The 19,324-nt window shown below is 38.8% G+C and overlaps 1 protein-coding gene across 2 annotated transcripts in view; it reads left to right on the top strand.

Moving 5' to 3' along the window:
* The window catches only part of PRR16 (proline rich 16), a 153,227-nt gene that overhangs the window by 105,817 nt on the left and 28,086 nt on the right, over positions 1–19,324 (top strand). The window lies entirely within an intron of this gene.

The following is a 19,324-nucleotide window of genomic DNA, read 5'->3' as shown; positions in this document are numbered from 1 at the left end:
GATAACAAGTTTTGACTGAATTCTAGCAGATGCATTTTTTTCTCTGCCTGACTGCTGACTGCTTGATCTAAAGCTTTGTGTGTGGAGCAGTGTAATAAGGAGAGGAGGTAATCCTCAGACTTTCAGGCAGCTTGATCTTTGATGGGGAAGTAAATAAATGGACAGGTATGCTGACATGGCTCTCAAAACCTGAATTATCTTGCATTTTGTTTCTCAGCCACTCAGTTGTGCCACAGCCAAGGTGAAGTACAGAGTTTTCAGATGAACAGGGTTGGTCCCATTAGGTTCCCCCCTCTCCAATTTCCGTTGCTCCATCTGCAAAATGGTAGGAATATTTTATCTCACATGCGATGGCGATAGATTAAACCAACAAAGCTCAGTCTTAAATTTTTCACAAGGCTTTCATCTGGTGCCTATATATTTTTTGAAGGCAAAGAAAATTTTGCTTAAGGCCTTCAGGGACATCAACTTAATTTATGTAAAGAGCTTTGAAGTTGAAAAGCTCTGTAAAATTATGAAGCATTAACCTGCAAAACAAGATATTTTACAGTTATCACATTTTGATGGTGACCCCAATTAATATTCTTACTACTTGAAAAAAGTCCTCAGTGGTTTTAATTATTTTATGAAAGAACATTCTTATATTCTCACAAAGAGAATTGTTGGGACCTAAAGTTAAAAACCATCTGATCAGTGATGAAAATCTGATAATAAATCTGTTATTTTCAAAAGTTGTGCCAGATTAATCTCAAATGGCGAACAGCAAATGCTATATAAAGATGTTTTTCAGCTAAAATATAAAATGTACTGTATGGAAGAATAGACAAAGCAGATTTTTAATGTAAATTTCAATTTACGTGCAATAATACATATTAAACTGGAAACCAATCTTCCAGCCATTTCATTGTATACACATTATAGTACATTTATAGTATTTAATCTGACTGAAGCAGCAGCATCAGCATTGATTTTTACTCGCTCAGCATGCTGCAGCGCAAGGCATGCAAACAACAGTTCAGACCCATCTTTGGTAGCAGTTACATGGTGATAGTTTTTAAATTGGAAAAACTAGTAGGGAATTTATCTCACTGGCCTGTTTTGTGGTGCAGAAAAGCCTAACAGAGCAAGTTTCTCAGTCATAATTTTGACAAAGTATCTGTAGTAGTCTTGGGATGGATCCAGAGAGCACATGCAAGTTAGCTTTCATGCCTCGTCTCAAATGTTTTGACACATGGCTAGCTCATGTTGGTCAAAGAACTCTCTTTGTATCTAAGACTGGAGCTGCTGGAATAAATAGACTTGATCAGGTATCCTGCTGCAGGAGAGTTGTCCACAGTCCATTGCACAGTATATGTCAACCTGTGCAAGTTTCCTACTGTTCTCTGTTTTTTCATATTTATTCATGTATGGCAAAGTCCCCATGTTCCTACATACATGGAGGGTTTTGTTAAGAAATTGCACCTTGCACTGTATGCATCAGCTGGGCTGCAATATTTCATCAGTGTAAGCAGGTGGGACAATGTTTAGGTTGCCCAGTGTTTTGTAATGCTGCATCTGTTAAAATTTTGGAGCAGTTTTCTTACTATTGAGATAATCAGTCTCCTGTCAGGTTATAAAAATGAGTAAAAATCTCTCACGCAGGTATGACCAGGAGGAACCTAGAACCTTTAATACTTTGCAGGACTTTTTTGCAAAAAACAGTATTGTAGGACTATGTATCTGGTTTTTTGATGTAAAAATATTTTTTACAGGTAGATGGAAAAAAGTTCTGATCCAGTAAAAGAAGTAGAACATAAACAGCCACTGATAGCAAGCAACAGTGTGCTTTGAACAGTGGGTAGGACCAGGACCATTTTGCTGCCTTGCTTGGGGAAGATAGAAAGCAGAGCTCCAGAAATTGCGGTATCTTCTCCTCAAGAGTTTTTTTATTTTCATCCTGAAATATTTGATGTATATACTAGGACTATTTAAGGAACTGAGCGCAGTCTGCCTCACTGTTGGTTGTAAATTATGTTCATAATAAAAAATTATATCTTTGAGTTTTCTCAACTTAGATCTGTCCCTTGATGTTGTTTGCCTGATCTTGTAGCTGACTTCTGTGCAATTTTGCAAGCAGTAACAGAAGAAATAATTTACTTCAGGCAGGAAATGTAATAGGTAAATTAAAAAAAAAACAAAAAACAAAAAACTTTGAACAAATTTGTTTAACTATATTCTTCAGCAGTGCTTCCATGATGATGACTACATTAAACTCAGAGCTTTTTTTTCTTTGTGTAGGATTATTATTATTACTTGTAACCTAATTTTCAATGCTTTAAGCATAAGAGAGCAAGAAGACAGACAGTCAGTGGCAGAATTTTTCATAGAAGTGTGTGTTTCCTTTCCAGTTCAATGTTGCTTTTGCTAAGTAAAAGTTATTAGTGCATGTCAGTCTCTTTCCTGGAAAAATTAGTATAAGAAAAAACAATCATGATGATAAAATCTTCCAGTATATATATCTAATGGCTACAGAAAATTTGGGGTTTTATTTTTTGCAAATACAGTTGTGATTGTGTACAGGAGCTACAAATTGTATAATCTTCTGTCACCAAGGAGTAACTAACATACTGTAATTTTAATGGATGACTGTTTTCCTGTAGTTTCATAGTTTCAATGTGATTACGGGGTCCAACCTTACAATTTTAATTTTTTTGCTTCAGATCTGTGTGAGACAAAACATTTGTGTTTAGCAGTCATTAAGATGAACTACAGCCAACATCAGTAAAAGCTGACCTTTGAAACAAAGCCAGTGTACTTTCCTTACACCCACTGCAAAAGGATTGGTTACAGAATCTTTCTGGTACTACATAAATAGTTCTTTGTATGTCTGTATGTTTCAGTTATGTCCATGTTTATAAAAACGATTCCACAGTGACAGCCACTCTGGTCAGTGTTAGATTTGCAAATATTTGATATAAGAAAATAATGATTAATTGACGGTAACACAAAGCAAAACAAAAAAACAAAAAACAACCTTTCTGTTTCTCACAATATCATGTATTTACTCTTATGAGAAAACTATATATCAGTTCTTTCTCAACGGTGTATAACAAGACACGTGAAGAAAGATGCTTATGCTACTATGTAGTGATTGTTACAGATGAAAATGCACTTATTTTGCATTGGACAGTACTACATCTCTGTACTGATGAAATGTTTGAAAGACATGACTGAAGACAACTTCAAAGTTTATATATGTCCATGTGGACTAGCTTCCTCATACTGTGCTATACCGGTCCAGTGGAATCAGTACCAAAAAAATGAACAGATTAAGTGAATTTTGTTTTGCTTGCTTTCCTTCTTTTCGTTTGGGTTATAAGACAGTATGGGCCTTTCTATACCTGTAAGAAACAGGGGCTTTTTTTTTTAAATTTTTTTTTTATTTAAAGCATGGAGCATGCATATGCTTGTAAAATGACTGTAGCACAGTGGGAACAGTGGGTATAGCAGAGGCAGAATCGGAAAAAGTAGAATCAGGCCATTCTGTCCACGCTGAAAGCACCAAAATTCATCTGCATTTGAAAGCCGCCTCCATTTACACCAGAAGATTTAAAGTACAGAGGTATTGAAGAATGTTCATAAATAAATTTGCTGAAACCTGAACTTTTACTACATTACCTAGACGGGCAAGTATTTGAAATGCATCTCTCACTGGCTAAATAAAAGAATAAAACTAACTTTTGCTGTTTAGGATGTAACTGAAAAAAATGAGTGATATCTTCATTAAAAGTAAGTTCTAGTGCTTAGAATTGAAGGTAGAGAAATACAGAAAGCTATATGCTATTCAGTAGGACTTTCAGAATTAGCAGGAGGGGAGTTTTATTATTAGCTGTCATATGAATTTAGAACCTGTTAATGACTGCATAGAAAACATAAAATTTAGTAGCATATAGTAAATAAAGAAACTGTGGTTAACTGCTTTACATCCTGTCCTGTGCACCAGGAAAATGACAAATTTAAAAGGAGATTCTAATGACTTAGGAGGAGTTTAGTATTTCTGACACTTGCCCTTTAGATACAGCATGGAAGAAGATATGATGCATAATCTCACTGCCGAGTAGGAGCACTGGGAGGCAAGGACAGACTTCTTCCTAGAGGAACTGTATTCCTAGCGCAGCAAAATTTCTAGATCTGATACTAAATCAGGTATAAGGGACATTATATCCCTTGCATAGCCAGTCATGTCTGGAGGTCAGTGTAGTAAGAGGACAGTGCCTCAGTGCATTACAGAAAACACAAGCCACACAATTTCCTCAGCATAAGTTTTAATTCTACCAGAATTACTTGTTATTTGGGTAGTTTGAAAGTTTGGCTTTTAGTACCCTTCATTATCTTCTCCTTTCCAACTCCCCCCTTTCTTTCTCCACAAATACAAGGTAGTATTAGAATGGGGTAAAGTTTGCTTCTCTGTTTAGCTTTACTTAATTTGGATCAATATCACTAAAATTTATTAGGTGTGACAACAAAACACTTATAAAGGGTATCCAGATACTCTCAGTTCTCTTTTCTCTGGAAACATGCTTATCATCAACAGTGAGTGCCAAGAATTGGACAAGAGAGGAAACCACTTATGTTCCATGTGTTGGCATGCATTGAGTGATAGTGGACAGACAGATTCCCTATACTATCATTGAGTTTACTTTTAAGCAGGTGATTGAAACTGAAGTGTCTATGGTTGTCACAAACTAAAGGTGTTGTATTTCACACATTGGAGGGTTCCTTGATGTGTCTGATGCGATTAAATGATTTGTAGTATTTGGGTCAGTACTTTTTCTTCTAAATATTCGGAATAAAGATTCTTATGCTGTTCTTCATGCTTGAATATTGGAGGAGAGAAAAGAGTGGGCGTTTTTTATCATCTCTTCAAACAACATCAAAAGCTTTCTATCAGAAATGCATGTAGTTTCTTGTCAAATGGGGCTGGACTTCTAGACTGATCTTTGCCTGAAGACTAAAAGGCTGAGGTTCTCTCGGGCTCTCAACCTCCCTCCAAAGGTATTTTTCCTCAATATCCTGAGCTATCGGTCTGTTTTCTAGAACATAGTAGTAAATCTATCAAAAGACTGAAATAAAACACTTCTTTCCTGAAACAATTTTAATGGTATATTCACTGATAAGGCTTTACATGCTTAGAAATTCCCTTGAATGGAAACTAGGAATCAAGTATTTAAAATAACATAACTCTGATTTTTTAAAATGCAAGGATAAAAATACTGAGTTTATTTCATTCAGCAGGGTTTCCACTTGTCCAGGTTTTAACCTCTAAGTGTGTAATGCTTGTGATAGAAATGGGTAATGACATTCTGTGCCTCTAGAGAAATTTGCTAAGCTCGGTTCAGGAAATATCTGATGCCATCAAGTTAATTTTATATTAGCTGACTTAGGAACAAGAAAGTATTAAAACTAAAGAGACTGTATAGGGTGCAATATCCCAACAAAATAAATTTTCAGTTTAAAGGGACCTAAAGGAGTAAAAGAATGCCAAAGAGGAAACTAAAGATTTCTCACAGCTAGCTATATAGAGAATGATTTTAAAGCCGAGTTTTCATTGGTATTGGGGCAAAATCAAATGATTTGGAGGATAAACAGATTAATCAGTGCTGCTGAATAGGTGTCAGAAGTGGGAAGAAAACATAAAAACAACATAAAAATTCATTATGAACTGTCCAGAATACAAATTTTGTTCCAGCTTCGCAACAGTAATGTGTCAAAAATACAAAGGTTTGTATTTTACTGCAAGATAGATCGTAGAGGTAGGCATGCATGTGGGTGTCAACCCTGTACATGGAGGAGCTGGAAGTGAATGCTACAACTTGACTTCCCTGGTGGTGGAATAGGTAGTATTCATTTGACTTGTTTTCCTTTAGTTGATGTGCATCTACCAGGCAGCTTCCCATCTGTACAGCCTTGGTCTGGTGCAGGGGTGCAAACCTGGTGACATTTCAGCTGAATTAGTCTGTGTTTCTGGGTGTCTGTCAGGCTACCATTGCCAGGTGCTCCAGGTGCTACCAACTGCTTGTTCTTTCCCAGCTGCAGTGGCAAGTCTTGGAAGAACATCCCAGGCACTGACAGATTCTATCTGTTTTTTTCATGTCTCACCTTGGACACAGCCAAGCTTCTCATAAAAGGTACAAGACTTCTTAGGAGTCCATTATTAACCCTCATCTTGCTGTAGGCCTACTTGAGAGTTTTTACTCTATCCTTCTAGTTGCAGGCAGTGATATTGGAAGAAATGGACAGACCCAGTCCATTAATATGTGGCTCCATGGCTGATGTCACCATCTGAATTTGAGGTTTTTTTTTTTATAATGTTGTGGACTACACAGCACCAGGCCTGCTGGTGTTGGACGGGATCTATCCTTCTCAAACAGGCAAGAGGGTCTTTGTTCCTGACTTAGTGGTGCTGATTGACAGGGCTTTAAACTAGACTTGAAGGGAAGGAGGATAATATTAAACTTGCCCCAGACAAGCCGTGGAATGGCACACCAAAGTAAGAAGGATGGGGACCTAGTGAGGGCACTGAGGCTGTTGCTCTGAGACTTGCTTTTATGGAGGTGAGACAGTGGCTCCTGAGGTAATAGGAACCAGCAAAGAATACTGGTGAAATACCTCAGAGAAATTAAAGGGGACAGCCCAGCTGGAGTGCTTGGTGGGACAAATACCATGACTGGAGTGTGGCTATTGATCTGTATTGGAATCTGTAGTGTTCAATATCTTTGATAATGACATAGACAGTGGGATCAAGTGCCCCCCCAGCAAGTTTGCAAACTACACCAAGCAGAGTGGTGCAGTTGACAAGCCTGAGAGATGGGATGCCATCCAGAGGGGCCTGGACAAACTTGAGGTGTGGGTCCATATGAACCTCATGAAGTTCAACAAGGCCAAGTGCAAGGTCCTGTACTTGGGTTAGGGCAATCCACAGTACCGATACAGGCTGGGAGATAAAAGAATTGAGAGGCCCCTGTGGAGAAGGACTTGGGGATACTGGTGGATGGAAAGCCAGACATGAGCCAGCAGTGTGCACTTGCAGCCCAGAAAGCCAGCCGTATCCTGAGCTGCATCAAAAGAAGCAGGCCAAGGGAGGTGATCCTGCCACACTACTCTGCATTGGTGACACCCCACTTGGAGTACTACATCTAGCTCTGGAGTTTAGGAAAGATATAGCTCTGTTGGAGCAGGTCCAGAAGAAGGCCAGAAAAATGATCAGGGCTGGAGCACCTCTCCTGTGAAGACAGGCTGAGTGTTGGAGTTGTTCAGCCTGGAGAAGAGATGGCTACGGGGAGACTTTATTGCAGCCTTTCAATACTCAAAGGGGGCTTTTAGGAAAAATGGGGACAGACCTTGTAGCCAGTCTGTAGCAGCAGGACAAAGGGTAATGGTTTTAAACTAAAGGAGGACAGATTCAGATAAGATACAGGGAAGGAATTTTTTACAATGAAGGAGGTGAAACACTGGAAGAGGTTGCCTGGAGAGGTACTAGATGCCCCATTGCTGTAACTTTTCAAGGTCATGTTGAAAGAGGTTCTGAGCAGTTGAAGATGTTCCTGCTCATTGCAGAGGAGTTGGACTGGATGACCTTTAAAGGTCCCTTCCAACCCAAGCCATTCTGTGATTTTATGATCCTGTCCCTGATCTATGCATGTCCTTAAGGATGGAATGCAAATTCTCATGCTTCAGAAAGCACGGACTTGATTAAATGCTGCTAAAAGTATTTAGTCACATCAGCAGTTTTACTTGATGTGTGATGTCAGGAGAGGCAGTTAAATTGTGATTAAGAACTTTGAAAGATAGAGTGGCAGAAGGGTCAGCTCGGTGCAGGGATATGAAGAAATGAAATTCTGATGGCATAGTATAAATGTCAGCCTTGCTCATGTCCCTAAACAGGTGTGAACGTTTCCACTTTGGGATTATTTACATGATCATGCAAAGATACGTTGGTACCATCTTACATGTGTATGGTGTATCCACAGTGATGCCTTTCTGTAAGGATAGTATGGTAGCTGATAGTGTAACTCTTCAGTTATATAACAAATACTTCTTCCAGTGAGTGTACATCTCCAGTATTTTACTATCATTGCTAGTTCAGAATACATCTTTCTAGGAGACTTATTAATAAATTACAGGCATCACAACACCAAAGTTCATAGATTAATATAAGGACAGGAGTGTTTCAGCTGTTATGCAAAGGAGTCTGTAGGCTTTGGAGCAAAGATATGTTGTGCTAGGGAAATAAGGAGAAGGTTCTTCACTGAGAGGGCGGTTGGTGACTGAAACAGGTTCCCCATGGAAGTAGTCACAGCCCCAGGCCTGTCAGAGTTTGTGGAGGGCTGGGTGATGCTTTTAGTCATACTGTTAGTTTTAGGCAGCTCTGCAAGGAACAGGGAGTTGGAATTGATGATCCTTATGGGTCCCTTCCAACTTCAGATATTCTATAAAAAAATACATGCTGGTGGTCATTAAACATTTACAGATGGCAAGCATTCTCTGTAACAGCTTTTCAAAGAAAGTGTTTAGTACAGAGGTTTGCTATTTGATTCACTTAGGTTTTAGCATGGTAAAGTACAGGCCAGGCCACATTACTGGCCACCTGGGTTAGACTTGCCCGCTTTACTGGCTATATATTGAAGCAGTGATTCATAAAGACTTACTGTCCTTACTAGTTCCCATGTCAGGTACAGCAAATGCCAGCAGCAAAGAATGGACCTGTCTCTGGCCAAGGCTGAGCCCATCAGTGTTGATGGTAGCATTGCCAGGATAACATATCTTAAAAAGTGGGGGAACCAAAATTCTGCAATTGCAGCTGGAGGGGTGAGAATTTGTGAGAGAAACAAATTTGCAGACACTGAGGTCAGTGATGGAGGAGGGGAAGGAAGTGCTTCTGAATCCAGACAAAAGATTCCCCTGCAGACCATGGTGCAGACCATGGTGAGACAGGCTGTCCATCTGCACCCCATGGAGGTCCATGGTGGAGCAGACTCCAACTGCAGTCCATGGAGGACTCTGTGTCAGAGGAGGGGGATGCCCAAAGGAGGCTGTGATCCCATGAGCACCCTGTGCTGAAGCAGGGTCCTGGTAGGAGCTGTGGCCTGTGGAGAGAGGAGCCCGCACTGAAGCAGGTTTGCTGCAGGACTTGTGACCTCACAGGGACCCACACTGGAGCAGTTCATGAAGAACTGCAGTCTGTGGAAACAACTCATCTCTCCCTGTCCCTGCTTCATCTCATGAGCCTTTCATTCCATTTGTTCTTCACTGTCCAGTTAGGAGGGAGAGAGGTAGAGAGGGAGAGAGGTAGAGTGGTTTTGGTGTCTAAGAGTGCTGGGATATACTGAGGCTGTTAGTGGAAAACATCCTTTCCTTATAATTGATAATCAGAAAAAATATGCCAATTAAAAATTCAGGGAGAAAAAAACACCTTTATTTCATACTCTTAAAGGTTTCCTGGAAGTTAAGATTTTCTGAGTTGCTTTAACTTAACAAATAGAATATTTAGGAGGAAGCTAATTCGTGGATACATGGAAATAAGTTTCCAACAGCAGACCTAATGAACTTTTAAAATAAAAATAGATATCTAAGCCTGTCTGCTTCTATTTGATATTACCATTAAATGAACAAAAAGAATCAACCTTGCCCCATGGATGCTGGTTTTAATCTTGGCTTGACTAGTATTTAAAAAGCATGTAAGGATGCAGGAAAAATGATTTTGTATATACATACCATTATATAATTCAGAGAGATGGTTGGGCTTCACCAGTGTAGCTGAGAAGAAAAATATAACTGAAATAGGAACTTGCATTGTGTTTTGATGTGATTTCAGTAATCCTTCTAATAAAATATGTCTTTTCATCAGCCTTAAGGTAAGCAAACATAACATGCTATTTCTGAGAATTTATAACATTTCTGCACCAAGTTGTCATAAAACCAGTAAAGTAATGAATACGTAATGAAGAGCTTCTCATGGATGTTTGTTTTCTAAAACAATGCCTTTAGATATGTATGAAAAACAAATGGATTTTTAGCAACAGAAATAGCACCACTCCTTGGGATGGAGCATGGCTTGCAGGAGTGCCTGAGCCCTGGCTGCAGGAGCCTCCCTCAGCCATAGGGGGAAAGGGCTCCGCTGGACTCCTCCAGGTTGAGAGCACAGGCAGCGCTGCCCTCAGCTGACCAGCCCCTGGCTGGTCATGGTGCAGAAGGAGAAACCGCTGCCAGGGTCAGGCTGTGACTGGACTCATGGCCCTGCCAAGGTGCCTCCAGTAGCCTGTTGCACAGCGTCACAGGAGGGAGCCCCACAGGCTGTCCCAGCTTCAATTTGCTTTAAATTTTTTTCAGCTTAGAGCTGACTGACAATCACCAGGTCATTCATGAGGTTAGCAGGTAATTTGGATTGGTTTACATCTATAAGGGAATCTCACAAACTGCACTGAATGTAAGCAAACAAACCTTGTATGTTTTGGTTGCAATTAAATATAGTTGCTACTTGATGGAGCAGATACTATAGGATGAACTAAGTTTATAAGCAGTATTGTTGCTATAGCTAACCACTGTAGACTTAATATGTGGGTGGAAAGATTAATAATGAATATAGGCTTTCTCAAGCCTTCTTTTGTTTTTGAAGACTGGTAGTAAATGGCAACATGACCCAAGGAGAATTCATTCCTGGGTAAATTGGATTCACTTAAAAGCAATCAGCAATGAGATACAAAGGGATGATGAGAAGAGTGTAGGGAAGCGGTGATGAGAAACACATTTCTCCCTTCTTTCCCAAGGAGGAACAGAAAAGGAGAGAAACACAGCTGTTGTTGAGCTGAGCAGCTCATGTGCCACAAGCATATGAGATTTAATGATTCACTTTACTCTTTAGTTTCTTGGTTTGGATCCAATTTACTGCGGTAACTTGTTTTCATCACTCACCATCTGTTTTGTGTGATATACAACAGTGAAAAGTTTGGCCTCTTATCTTTGGACAACTTTTTGGTTGTTGCTCATTATTTATCCATGCCTTTCTGAACCAAAGGGCTTAAAGTGATTTGAGTTATCAAAAAATAAGGATTTTTGCCTACTCACTTTTCATCACTTTTGCTTGCTGACGGAGGGTTTTCTGTCTGCCCAGTCTGTACAGGTGCCACATTCATTTCACATTAGAAGTATTTTCAAGATGTTCAGTAGCAAATATTTTGGCAGAGTGTTGAAATTTTAAATGTATTTTCTTTCCCTCAGCAATTATGTCATGCCTATGTTTATCTGAAAGCAAATATTCAAACGTAGCTAACAAGATACTAGTTTTTCCTAGAAAAAGTAGGGGGAAAAATGCTTCTTTGGTCAAGGTTTCAAAATACGAGGCTTCTTTCCTGGCATATAATTTTCAAATGGTGCTTTAATAATTTATTTATAAAAGCCAAAGCTCCAACTCCAATGGAAGTGCTTACTACTGTTTCAAACGTGAAAAATTTAAAAACATTTTTAAGCATTTTCTGAATGTGCTTATCTGTACATAACAATGCGGTAGCAAATAACCACAAGTTTATGCTATTACTTCTTACCCTGTCATGGTTTAAACCCAGCCAAACAGCTTGTTCACTCACTCCCCCCCTTCTTTCGCCCCCCCTACTCCCGGAGGGACGGGGAGGAGAACCAAAAAGAATGCAACTCCCACAGGTTGAGATAAGAACAGTTTAGAAACTAAGGTGTAACACAAATCACTACTGCTACCACCAATGATAATAATGATAAAGGAAATAGCGAGGGAAGAGAATACAACACCTCACCACCAGCTGACCAATAACTCGCCCCCAAGGCCCGACCAAGCACCAGCTGATACCTCCTCCAACCCCTCAGTCTCCCAGCCCTTCCGGGTAACTCCCAGTTACATCCTGGGCATGACGTGCTGTGGTATGGAATACCTCTTTGGTCAGTTTGTGTTAGGTGTCCTGTCTCTGCTTCCTCCTGGCTTCCCCTCCTCCCTGGCAGAGCATGAGGCTCACAAAGTCCTTGGCCAAACCAAAACATCGCTATCAGCTCTGTTCCCAAGCCGAAAGTCAAAACATAGCACTGCACCAGCTACCAAGAAGGAGAAAAATGACTGCTACTGCTGAACCCAGGACACCCTTATTAAGACATAACATTTTATTGATCAGTTATGATTTGGGTCTCTTTAATACTTAACGGATCAAGCACCAGTTGTCTGGACCTGGGGCATTGATGAGGATTACATTTATTGAGGGGCTGCTGATTGCAACAAGTACTGCAAAGAACAGGAAGTTATTTCCTCCTTCCTAAGGCCCTAACCTTAATTTTCAGCACAGAAACAGTGTGGAAGAAACAGACATTATGCTGGCCAAAAGACTGTTGTCAAAATTATGCCATGATGTTGCAGGGCTGAAAAGGAGAGGATGAACAGGCAACAGCAGGAGTCAGTGAAAGGAAGGACCCCACTGAATTGGAATGTGGAAGGTAAAGTAGAGGTGAAAAAGAAAGGGTGAAAGAAGGATGCAAGAACAGCAAGCCCCCCTAGAAAGTACTGTAACTGTGTCACCACTGTCTGACATCCCATCTTAGATTAGTTTTACAGGTAATGTCTAAGTGGCTTTGTCACAACATATCTTTTTCTGAAGGCCGCATGGAATGAATTGATACAATAAATTAAATACATAGTAGTTAATATTTGTTGGGCTTACATTGAATGTGTAAGGAGTGAGCAGAGAGCATTTAGTTCAGTTCCACATCATCAAGTGTTTGCTACTATTGTTTTTTTTAAAATTCATATAATGCCTGGAAGTCTTTGTGGCTGAACAGGAAGTTTTTCTCATAAACTTTTCTGACTAACTTAACCACAGGAAACCTAAGAACATTCCTGGGATTTCAAACAAAAGAAGTGCAGCATGAAATAGATAGCATTTTATAAAAGCCATAGAGGTAGTCCTGTGAATAAATGAAAAGTACATAAGTAGAGAATCATGTTATAAAACATGACAGTTATGAGGAAATTGCATTGAAATGTCATTTTAAATAGCTTAGACAAAAATTAACCCTCTGAACAGGCAAGACCAAAACCACCCCTAGAGCTAGTGGCTTCATTAGTTATATCAGGGGTGAATTGGCCCACTGTACTCATGGTAGGATATGGAGCTAGAAAAGTGCATGAAAAAAAGATGAATTGGAAACAGATGTCAAAAAGAATTTTTAGAATCATGCATTTGTGGAGTAGCCACTGGGCAAAGCAGTTGATGAAAAACACAAGGGAACAAAAGGAGGGGAACAGTGAGAGAAAGGGGTGGGGAGGGGGAGACTGATATCTCTCAGTAGCTGCTTCAAATAAAAAAGATCTGTGTGGGTGAAGGCTGATATCCTTAAGAGTTCTTTCTATTCGCTGCCACAATGAGGTGTAAATTGGCAATGTTGAAACCCGTTTAGTATATTCTCTACATTTGTGTATCAGTCAAATTACAGAATCATAGAATGGTATAAGCTGGAAGAGACCATTAAAGGTCATCTAGTTCAAACCCTCTGCAATGAGCAGGGATATCTTCAACTACACCAGGTTGCTGAAAGCCTCATCCAGTCTGGCCTGGAAAACTTCCAGGGATGGGACATCCACAACTTCTCTGGGTAACCTATTCCAGTGTCTCACTACCCTCACAGTAAAGAATTTCTTCCTAATGTCTAATCTAAACCCAATCAATTTCAGTTTAAAACTGTTGCTCCTTGTCTTATTACTAATTGCTCTTACAAAAAGTCCCTCTCCAGATTTTTTGTAGGCCTCCCTCAGGGGCTGGAAGGCTGCTATAAGGTCTCCTCAGACTCTTTTTTCTCTCTCAGCCTGTCTCCGTAGGAGAGGTGCTCCAGCCTTCTCATCACCTTTTCGGCCCTCCTCTAAACCTACACCAACAGGTCCACATCCTTCTTATGCTGAGGGCCCCAGAGCTGGATGCCATACTCCAGTTGGGGTCTCGCAAGAGTGGAGTTGAGGGGCAGAATTACCTCACTTGACCTGCTGGTCATGCTCCTTTTGATGTGTAGGTTGGCTTTCTGGGCTGCAAGTGCATGTTGCCTGCACATGTCCATTTTTTCATCCTTCCATCCATCCATCCATCCATCCATCCATCCATCCATCCATCCATCCATCCACATCCATCCATCCATCCATCCATCCATCCATCCATCCATCCATCCATCCATCCATCCAGTACTCCAAGTCCTTCTTAAAGCTACTGTCAATGCCTTTATTCCCCCACCCTGTATTGTTACTGGTGGTTGCCCCAACCCATGTGCAGGACCTTGCGCTTGGCCTTGTTGAGCTTCATCATTAGATGTATGCTCACAGGAAAAAAAAGAAAGGAAAACTAAACTGACAGTGTCTTTAAAAAGGTTAATTCACAGGAGAACATAAATAATCAGTTTATTCCACTCTGTGACAAATTTTAGCTCTGTGCATGGTTATAGAAACATTGCTTCTTAAGAACTATTGTTATATGGCATTACCTTTTGAAAATGGAGGCATTCATGTTGCAGGCTCTGTCAAACAGCTTGTGTAATAATTAGAAAAAGGGGGCTAAATTGTCCAGTTGGGGAATGGTGTGGTAAGGTTTTAAGTTACTTTACGTGATTAGTATTAGTGGAAAGTCATTAATTCAAATGCTTCATATTTCAACATATTCGAGACCACACGTTAAAATCTGCATAATAAAATTTTGACAACGTTGTCTATTTAAAGAGAAAGAATTCCTAAACAAAGCTGTCAGAATAAATCAGCTTTTCCTGTTTAAAGAAAACTCTTTAAGCCTGCAGCATAGTTCTTAAGTTTGAAACATGGAACTTCCAAGTATCTTGTAGAATCACAGAAAGGTGCTGCACACCTCTATTCCATCACAGAGTGATGGAATGTATAGAGTTGCACCAAGAAATTTCTAAGATTAATCACAAGGATAAATTAATGTAGTATCTGTTCCAGCCTACCTGGGAAGGTTAAGGCATTTTTGATAAGTTCATGAACTTGATTATACTGCTTTATCAAAATGCTCTTTCTTGCAATGATTCATGCATGCCTTTCTGGACCATACTGATTTTTGTTGAATATGCAGCTCTCCAGGTTTGAAGGCAACATGTTGCTGATCTAAACCTCATGCAGATGTGTAAGTTACTAAGGCTTATACTATTTTGCATAAAAACTGTTTACTTACATTGAGAGGAATTCATTCTCTGCATATTTTATTTTTGTTTTGGTGTCCTTTTTTTTTTTTTTTTAATATTTACCTACCATAGAAAAATAAATAATAAAGTAGATACCATATAACTGGTATTGGTTTTTACTGCAGACTGCTAGATGGTTTTTAGGTATTTTTATTTACAGATGAAATTTCTATATCCTATGAAAAATTGCAAGGATACAGACGTATTTTGAAAAATAGTGTCTGCTCTCAGAACACAGATATGTTTACAAATGCTCATACCAGAAATAAAAGATATGCTGGAAATTACAAAACTGCATATATTGCAGAAATGTAACTCCACTTGATCACTTTATTTTGTGCAGACAGCCTGATACTGGACGGGGTGCAGCATCTAGAATCCTTTCTGTGCCAAATACCTGTTTAAAAGAACCAGAAATAATTTCGCATTTCACAGAGCTAATAGATTTTTCTTTTATAATTTACTAACATCTTCAAAGGAAGGAATATTGCTATAAACAATTTTTCTTCTTGTATTCTCATGTGAATTCTGCAGAGGTCTGTTTCTACTGAAATTATATTCAATTTGCTAGAAAAATAATATTGTAAAGATAATATATTTGTACCTTGCTAGATGTTCATGCTTGTAAAGATTAGTTCTGCTCAAGTTTGTTTTGTTTCTTTTTTTTTGTTTTTCCTTAGATATAAATTATGTTGAAATTCATAATCCAAGGAAGGAAAAGATTTAAGTAAAAGGTATGGAACAGCAAAACAGCATAGTGAGCTGTGGTTAGAGAAACTATGGAGCATGGGTAGAAAACCGGGAATGATTGAAAGGCTAAAATTTTGTCTCTTTGAGCTATTTGTACTTGCAGGTGCAGCATAAGTTCTACTAACTATCATAGACAATATTTTTTGAAGAGTAGAAGAAAATGAGCATGTCGTAAGAGCCTTTAGTGTTTTTCATAGCAATAAATTAAGAATTCTGTTGTGAATAATAATGATACCCCATTCTGAAGAGGCTTCCTTTTATTGCAGATCCTTCAACAGCAAATAACACTGAAATCATATTTTTATAGAAAAAAATATTTTTAAAAGAAAAACATCAGGTTCACATATGGAGAAACTTTTGACCACTTGGTTGACTGTAGACATGTGTGGAAACCTTCAATGAAACAGTAGATAGATATTCTTCATTATGCCGTTCAAAATCCCTTTTCAGAAGATAGTGGACATACAAAGTCTTAGTTTCAGATTCCTTTTTAGATTAATTATTTTATTGTATAACTACTACCCTAATGATATCCAAATATAGAATCATAGAATGGTTTGGGACCTTAAAGATCATGTTTCCAAACTTCCTACCATGGGCAGGGACATCTTCCAGTAGATTGGGTTTCTCAAAGACCATCCAACCTGAACGCTTCTAGAATTTGAGAATTTTATACATTTATGTGTTCAAGCATCGAAAGACAGAGGTATTCATGAATGTGTCTTATGCTGAGAGTGGGTAAGCACTGGAAACAGATGCTCAAAGTTCCATGTCATATTCATAGCTGAAAACATTAAAATTTCTTTGGGACAAGGTCCAGAACAACCTGGTCTAACTGTAAAGTCAGCTCTGCTTTGAGCTGGACTCCGACTACTCCTTCCAGCTTCAGTTTTTCTCTAATTTTTTTAATGAACTGGTTTGAGGTAACTAAAACTATCTGAAGAAATGGGCTCACAAAGTTGCTGCATATTTCAGCATCCATCAACATGTGGAGTTTCACTCATGGAAAGATACTACTAATAATGCCTAGTTAAATTATGAAATTCTTTCCAGAAGATACGTTTGAGATTGTTAATGTATGTTTTCAAAGCCATGTATTAAGCCTGGTTTTGCTGAGAAGGTAATGTAGCATTAAAGATAGGTATTGATGATGCACGTGTATGCCATGGGCTGTTTCAGATTTAGCAATCTGCAGAAAGCTGTGTTAGAATTCTCTCATGTATGCAGTGGTTCTGGGTGATTTGGTCTTAATTTCCTTGAATTAGTTAAAAAATAGCAAGAACACAAAGTGTATGTTTCTCTGTGTCTGAATTTCCCTCATAAATTTCTCTTTCAGTGTCTTAACACTGTGTATTGTCTGAAGTCATGTTTAGTACCATTCTTTTTCCTGCTCTGTGGATATCTGCACTAAATATATGAGTCTGTGGCTTCAGGCTGCTCACGAATGCTTTCTACGGTTGATTCAGTCTTGCCACCACCACATTCTTAATTTTGTTGTTTTGTGAATTGAAATGAAAACACTGTTTTGCTGTATCATTTGTACCATATATCACTGTTGTTTATAGTTGGAGCAGAGAGTATAATCATCAAAACTTTCATTACATTTAGTTAATGACACTATCAGTGGCTTTATAATTTAACATTGACTTCCTTCCTTCAATTATCACATAATGTCTTTGAGCATAATTATGCCTTTCTTTCCATTCCTTAACACACAAGCATAAGAACGTGCCTTCTGTCACTCCTATTCATTGGTATTGTCAGTGTACTGGCTGTAGATATTCTGGCCCATTGAATCCATTCAGTAGTGTGCTGAGTTAGTAACTGGATGTGATTTTTCAGAGATATGTGCTACGTAAGAAGTAATTTGGTTACTTGGATTAATTTTTGCCTATAATACTTCCTTTTTGAGTTTACTAATAAATTTTCATATCAGTAGCAATCCTGTGTATAGGGTTGAGCAAAATATGGTGTCCATTTAGGAAAAAAACAACAACCCAAAACCAAACAAGAAAACAAAACAAAAAGAGCTGTGCTTCTGCCTATGTTAGCAACTTGTGGAACACATGAAGTACACAGTTATATTTCAGTTAGTTATCTCAAAGTCCGTTTTTTTCAACAGCAACTTAATGTATTTCAGAAGTGCTGGACAATTAGAATTACTTTGCCAATATTACCACTGAATTCCAGTAGGACCGGCAGGCATTGTTGATTTGAATGTCACAGGCGATGAAGCAACCCAGTGATGCAGTGTGTCCTTTTAACAGATCAAAATTAGTGTAATTTCTAAAGTAACAGCAGATCCTGTAGGAAAATTTTTCATGAAAATATTCATTTACTTTGCACTCTCATTTGCCTTACAGAGAGAGAAAATCACAAGTCCATAAAATAATCCCAAAGCCAGCTCATAAAATGTTCAGACTAGATGAAAGCTTGTGAATTGGGGTGATTAAATTACTATAGACAGTAGCTCAGGCTCTTTACATGTACAGATGAACGCATATAGGTGGAAATTATGTGAAATCTCAGCACTCGATTGCTTCCCAATTCTCTTAACTGTAGTAACTTGATTGACATGGAATTTAGTTTCTGACTGCTTCTCTAATCTGGACTCTTTTTTTCAGGGGTTCAGTTACCTGAAAAACTTAACCAGAGAAACTTGTGAAGGAAATATTATGCGGCATTCTCTGTTACTCCCATCTATAGGAGTATGTTTCTTTTATCTATCTCATTATTGATGTATGTATCTATCTATCTATCTAGTTATTTATTTGTGGTCAGTAGATCCTGGAAGAGTATCTAATTGGGAAATACTGCTGTCATATATTGCTGTATACCAAAAAGTCAGGTATCTAAAAAAAAAACTTAATCTTCCTTGTGTCTTGCAACTACTAAAGAAATTACCAGTAGAAGCAGTTAAGAAGAATACAAAACTGGAGGCAATGATACTGATGATTTGGGCTTAACACCATAATGAGGCTGCTGTTTTGTCCTGTTTAGTTTCATGGAATAAATTACAGTGACTGTGTTAGGACATCTTATGTGTCTGTGTGACAGCTGGTATAACTGTTCTGTCTGTACTTCTTTTCATTTTAGTTTTTGGGCACTGTGTAGGTACTACAGGTACAGCAGGTAGTGAGGGTAGACTGTGCCTCCTGGGAGAAGAGCAGGGAGTGCTGCAGAGTGATATGATTGGGCATGCGGTATGAAAATTTTGGAATGGGCAGAGAACATTTAGCAGAATTGCCTGAAAACTGCATGCCATTTCAGGTCCCAAGGCAGAACTTTTGCATATAATTTCTCTGCTTAGTGCCCTAGGGTAGTAGTCAAAATTCTTTTAGGTAGCAGA

This window comes from Pezoporus occidentalis, unplaced genomic scaffold (assembly GCF_034315485.1).
Source record: "Pezoporus occidentalis ecotype Australia unplaced genomic scaffold, CSIRO_AGI_Poc_V1 ctg86, whole genome shotgun sequence".
NCBI classification, from domain to species: domain Eukaryota; kingdom Metazoa; phylum Chordata; class Aves; order Psittaciformes; family Psittacidae; genus Pezoporus; species Pezoporus occidentalis.
This window is presented reverse-complemented; position numbering and strand designations above follow the sequence as displayed.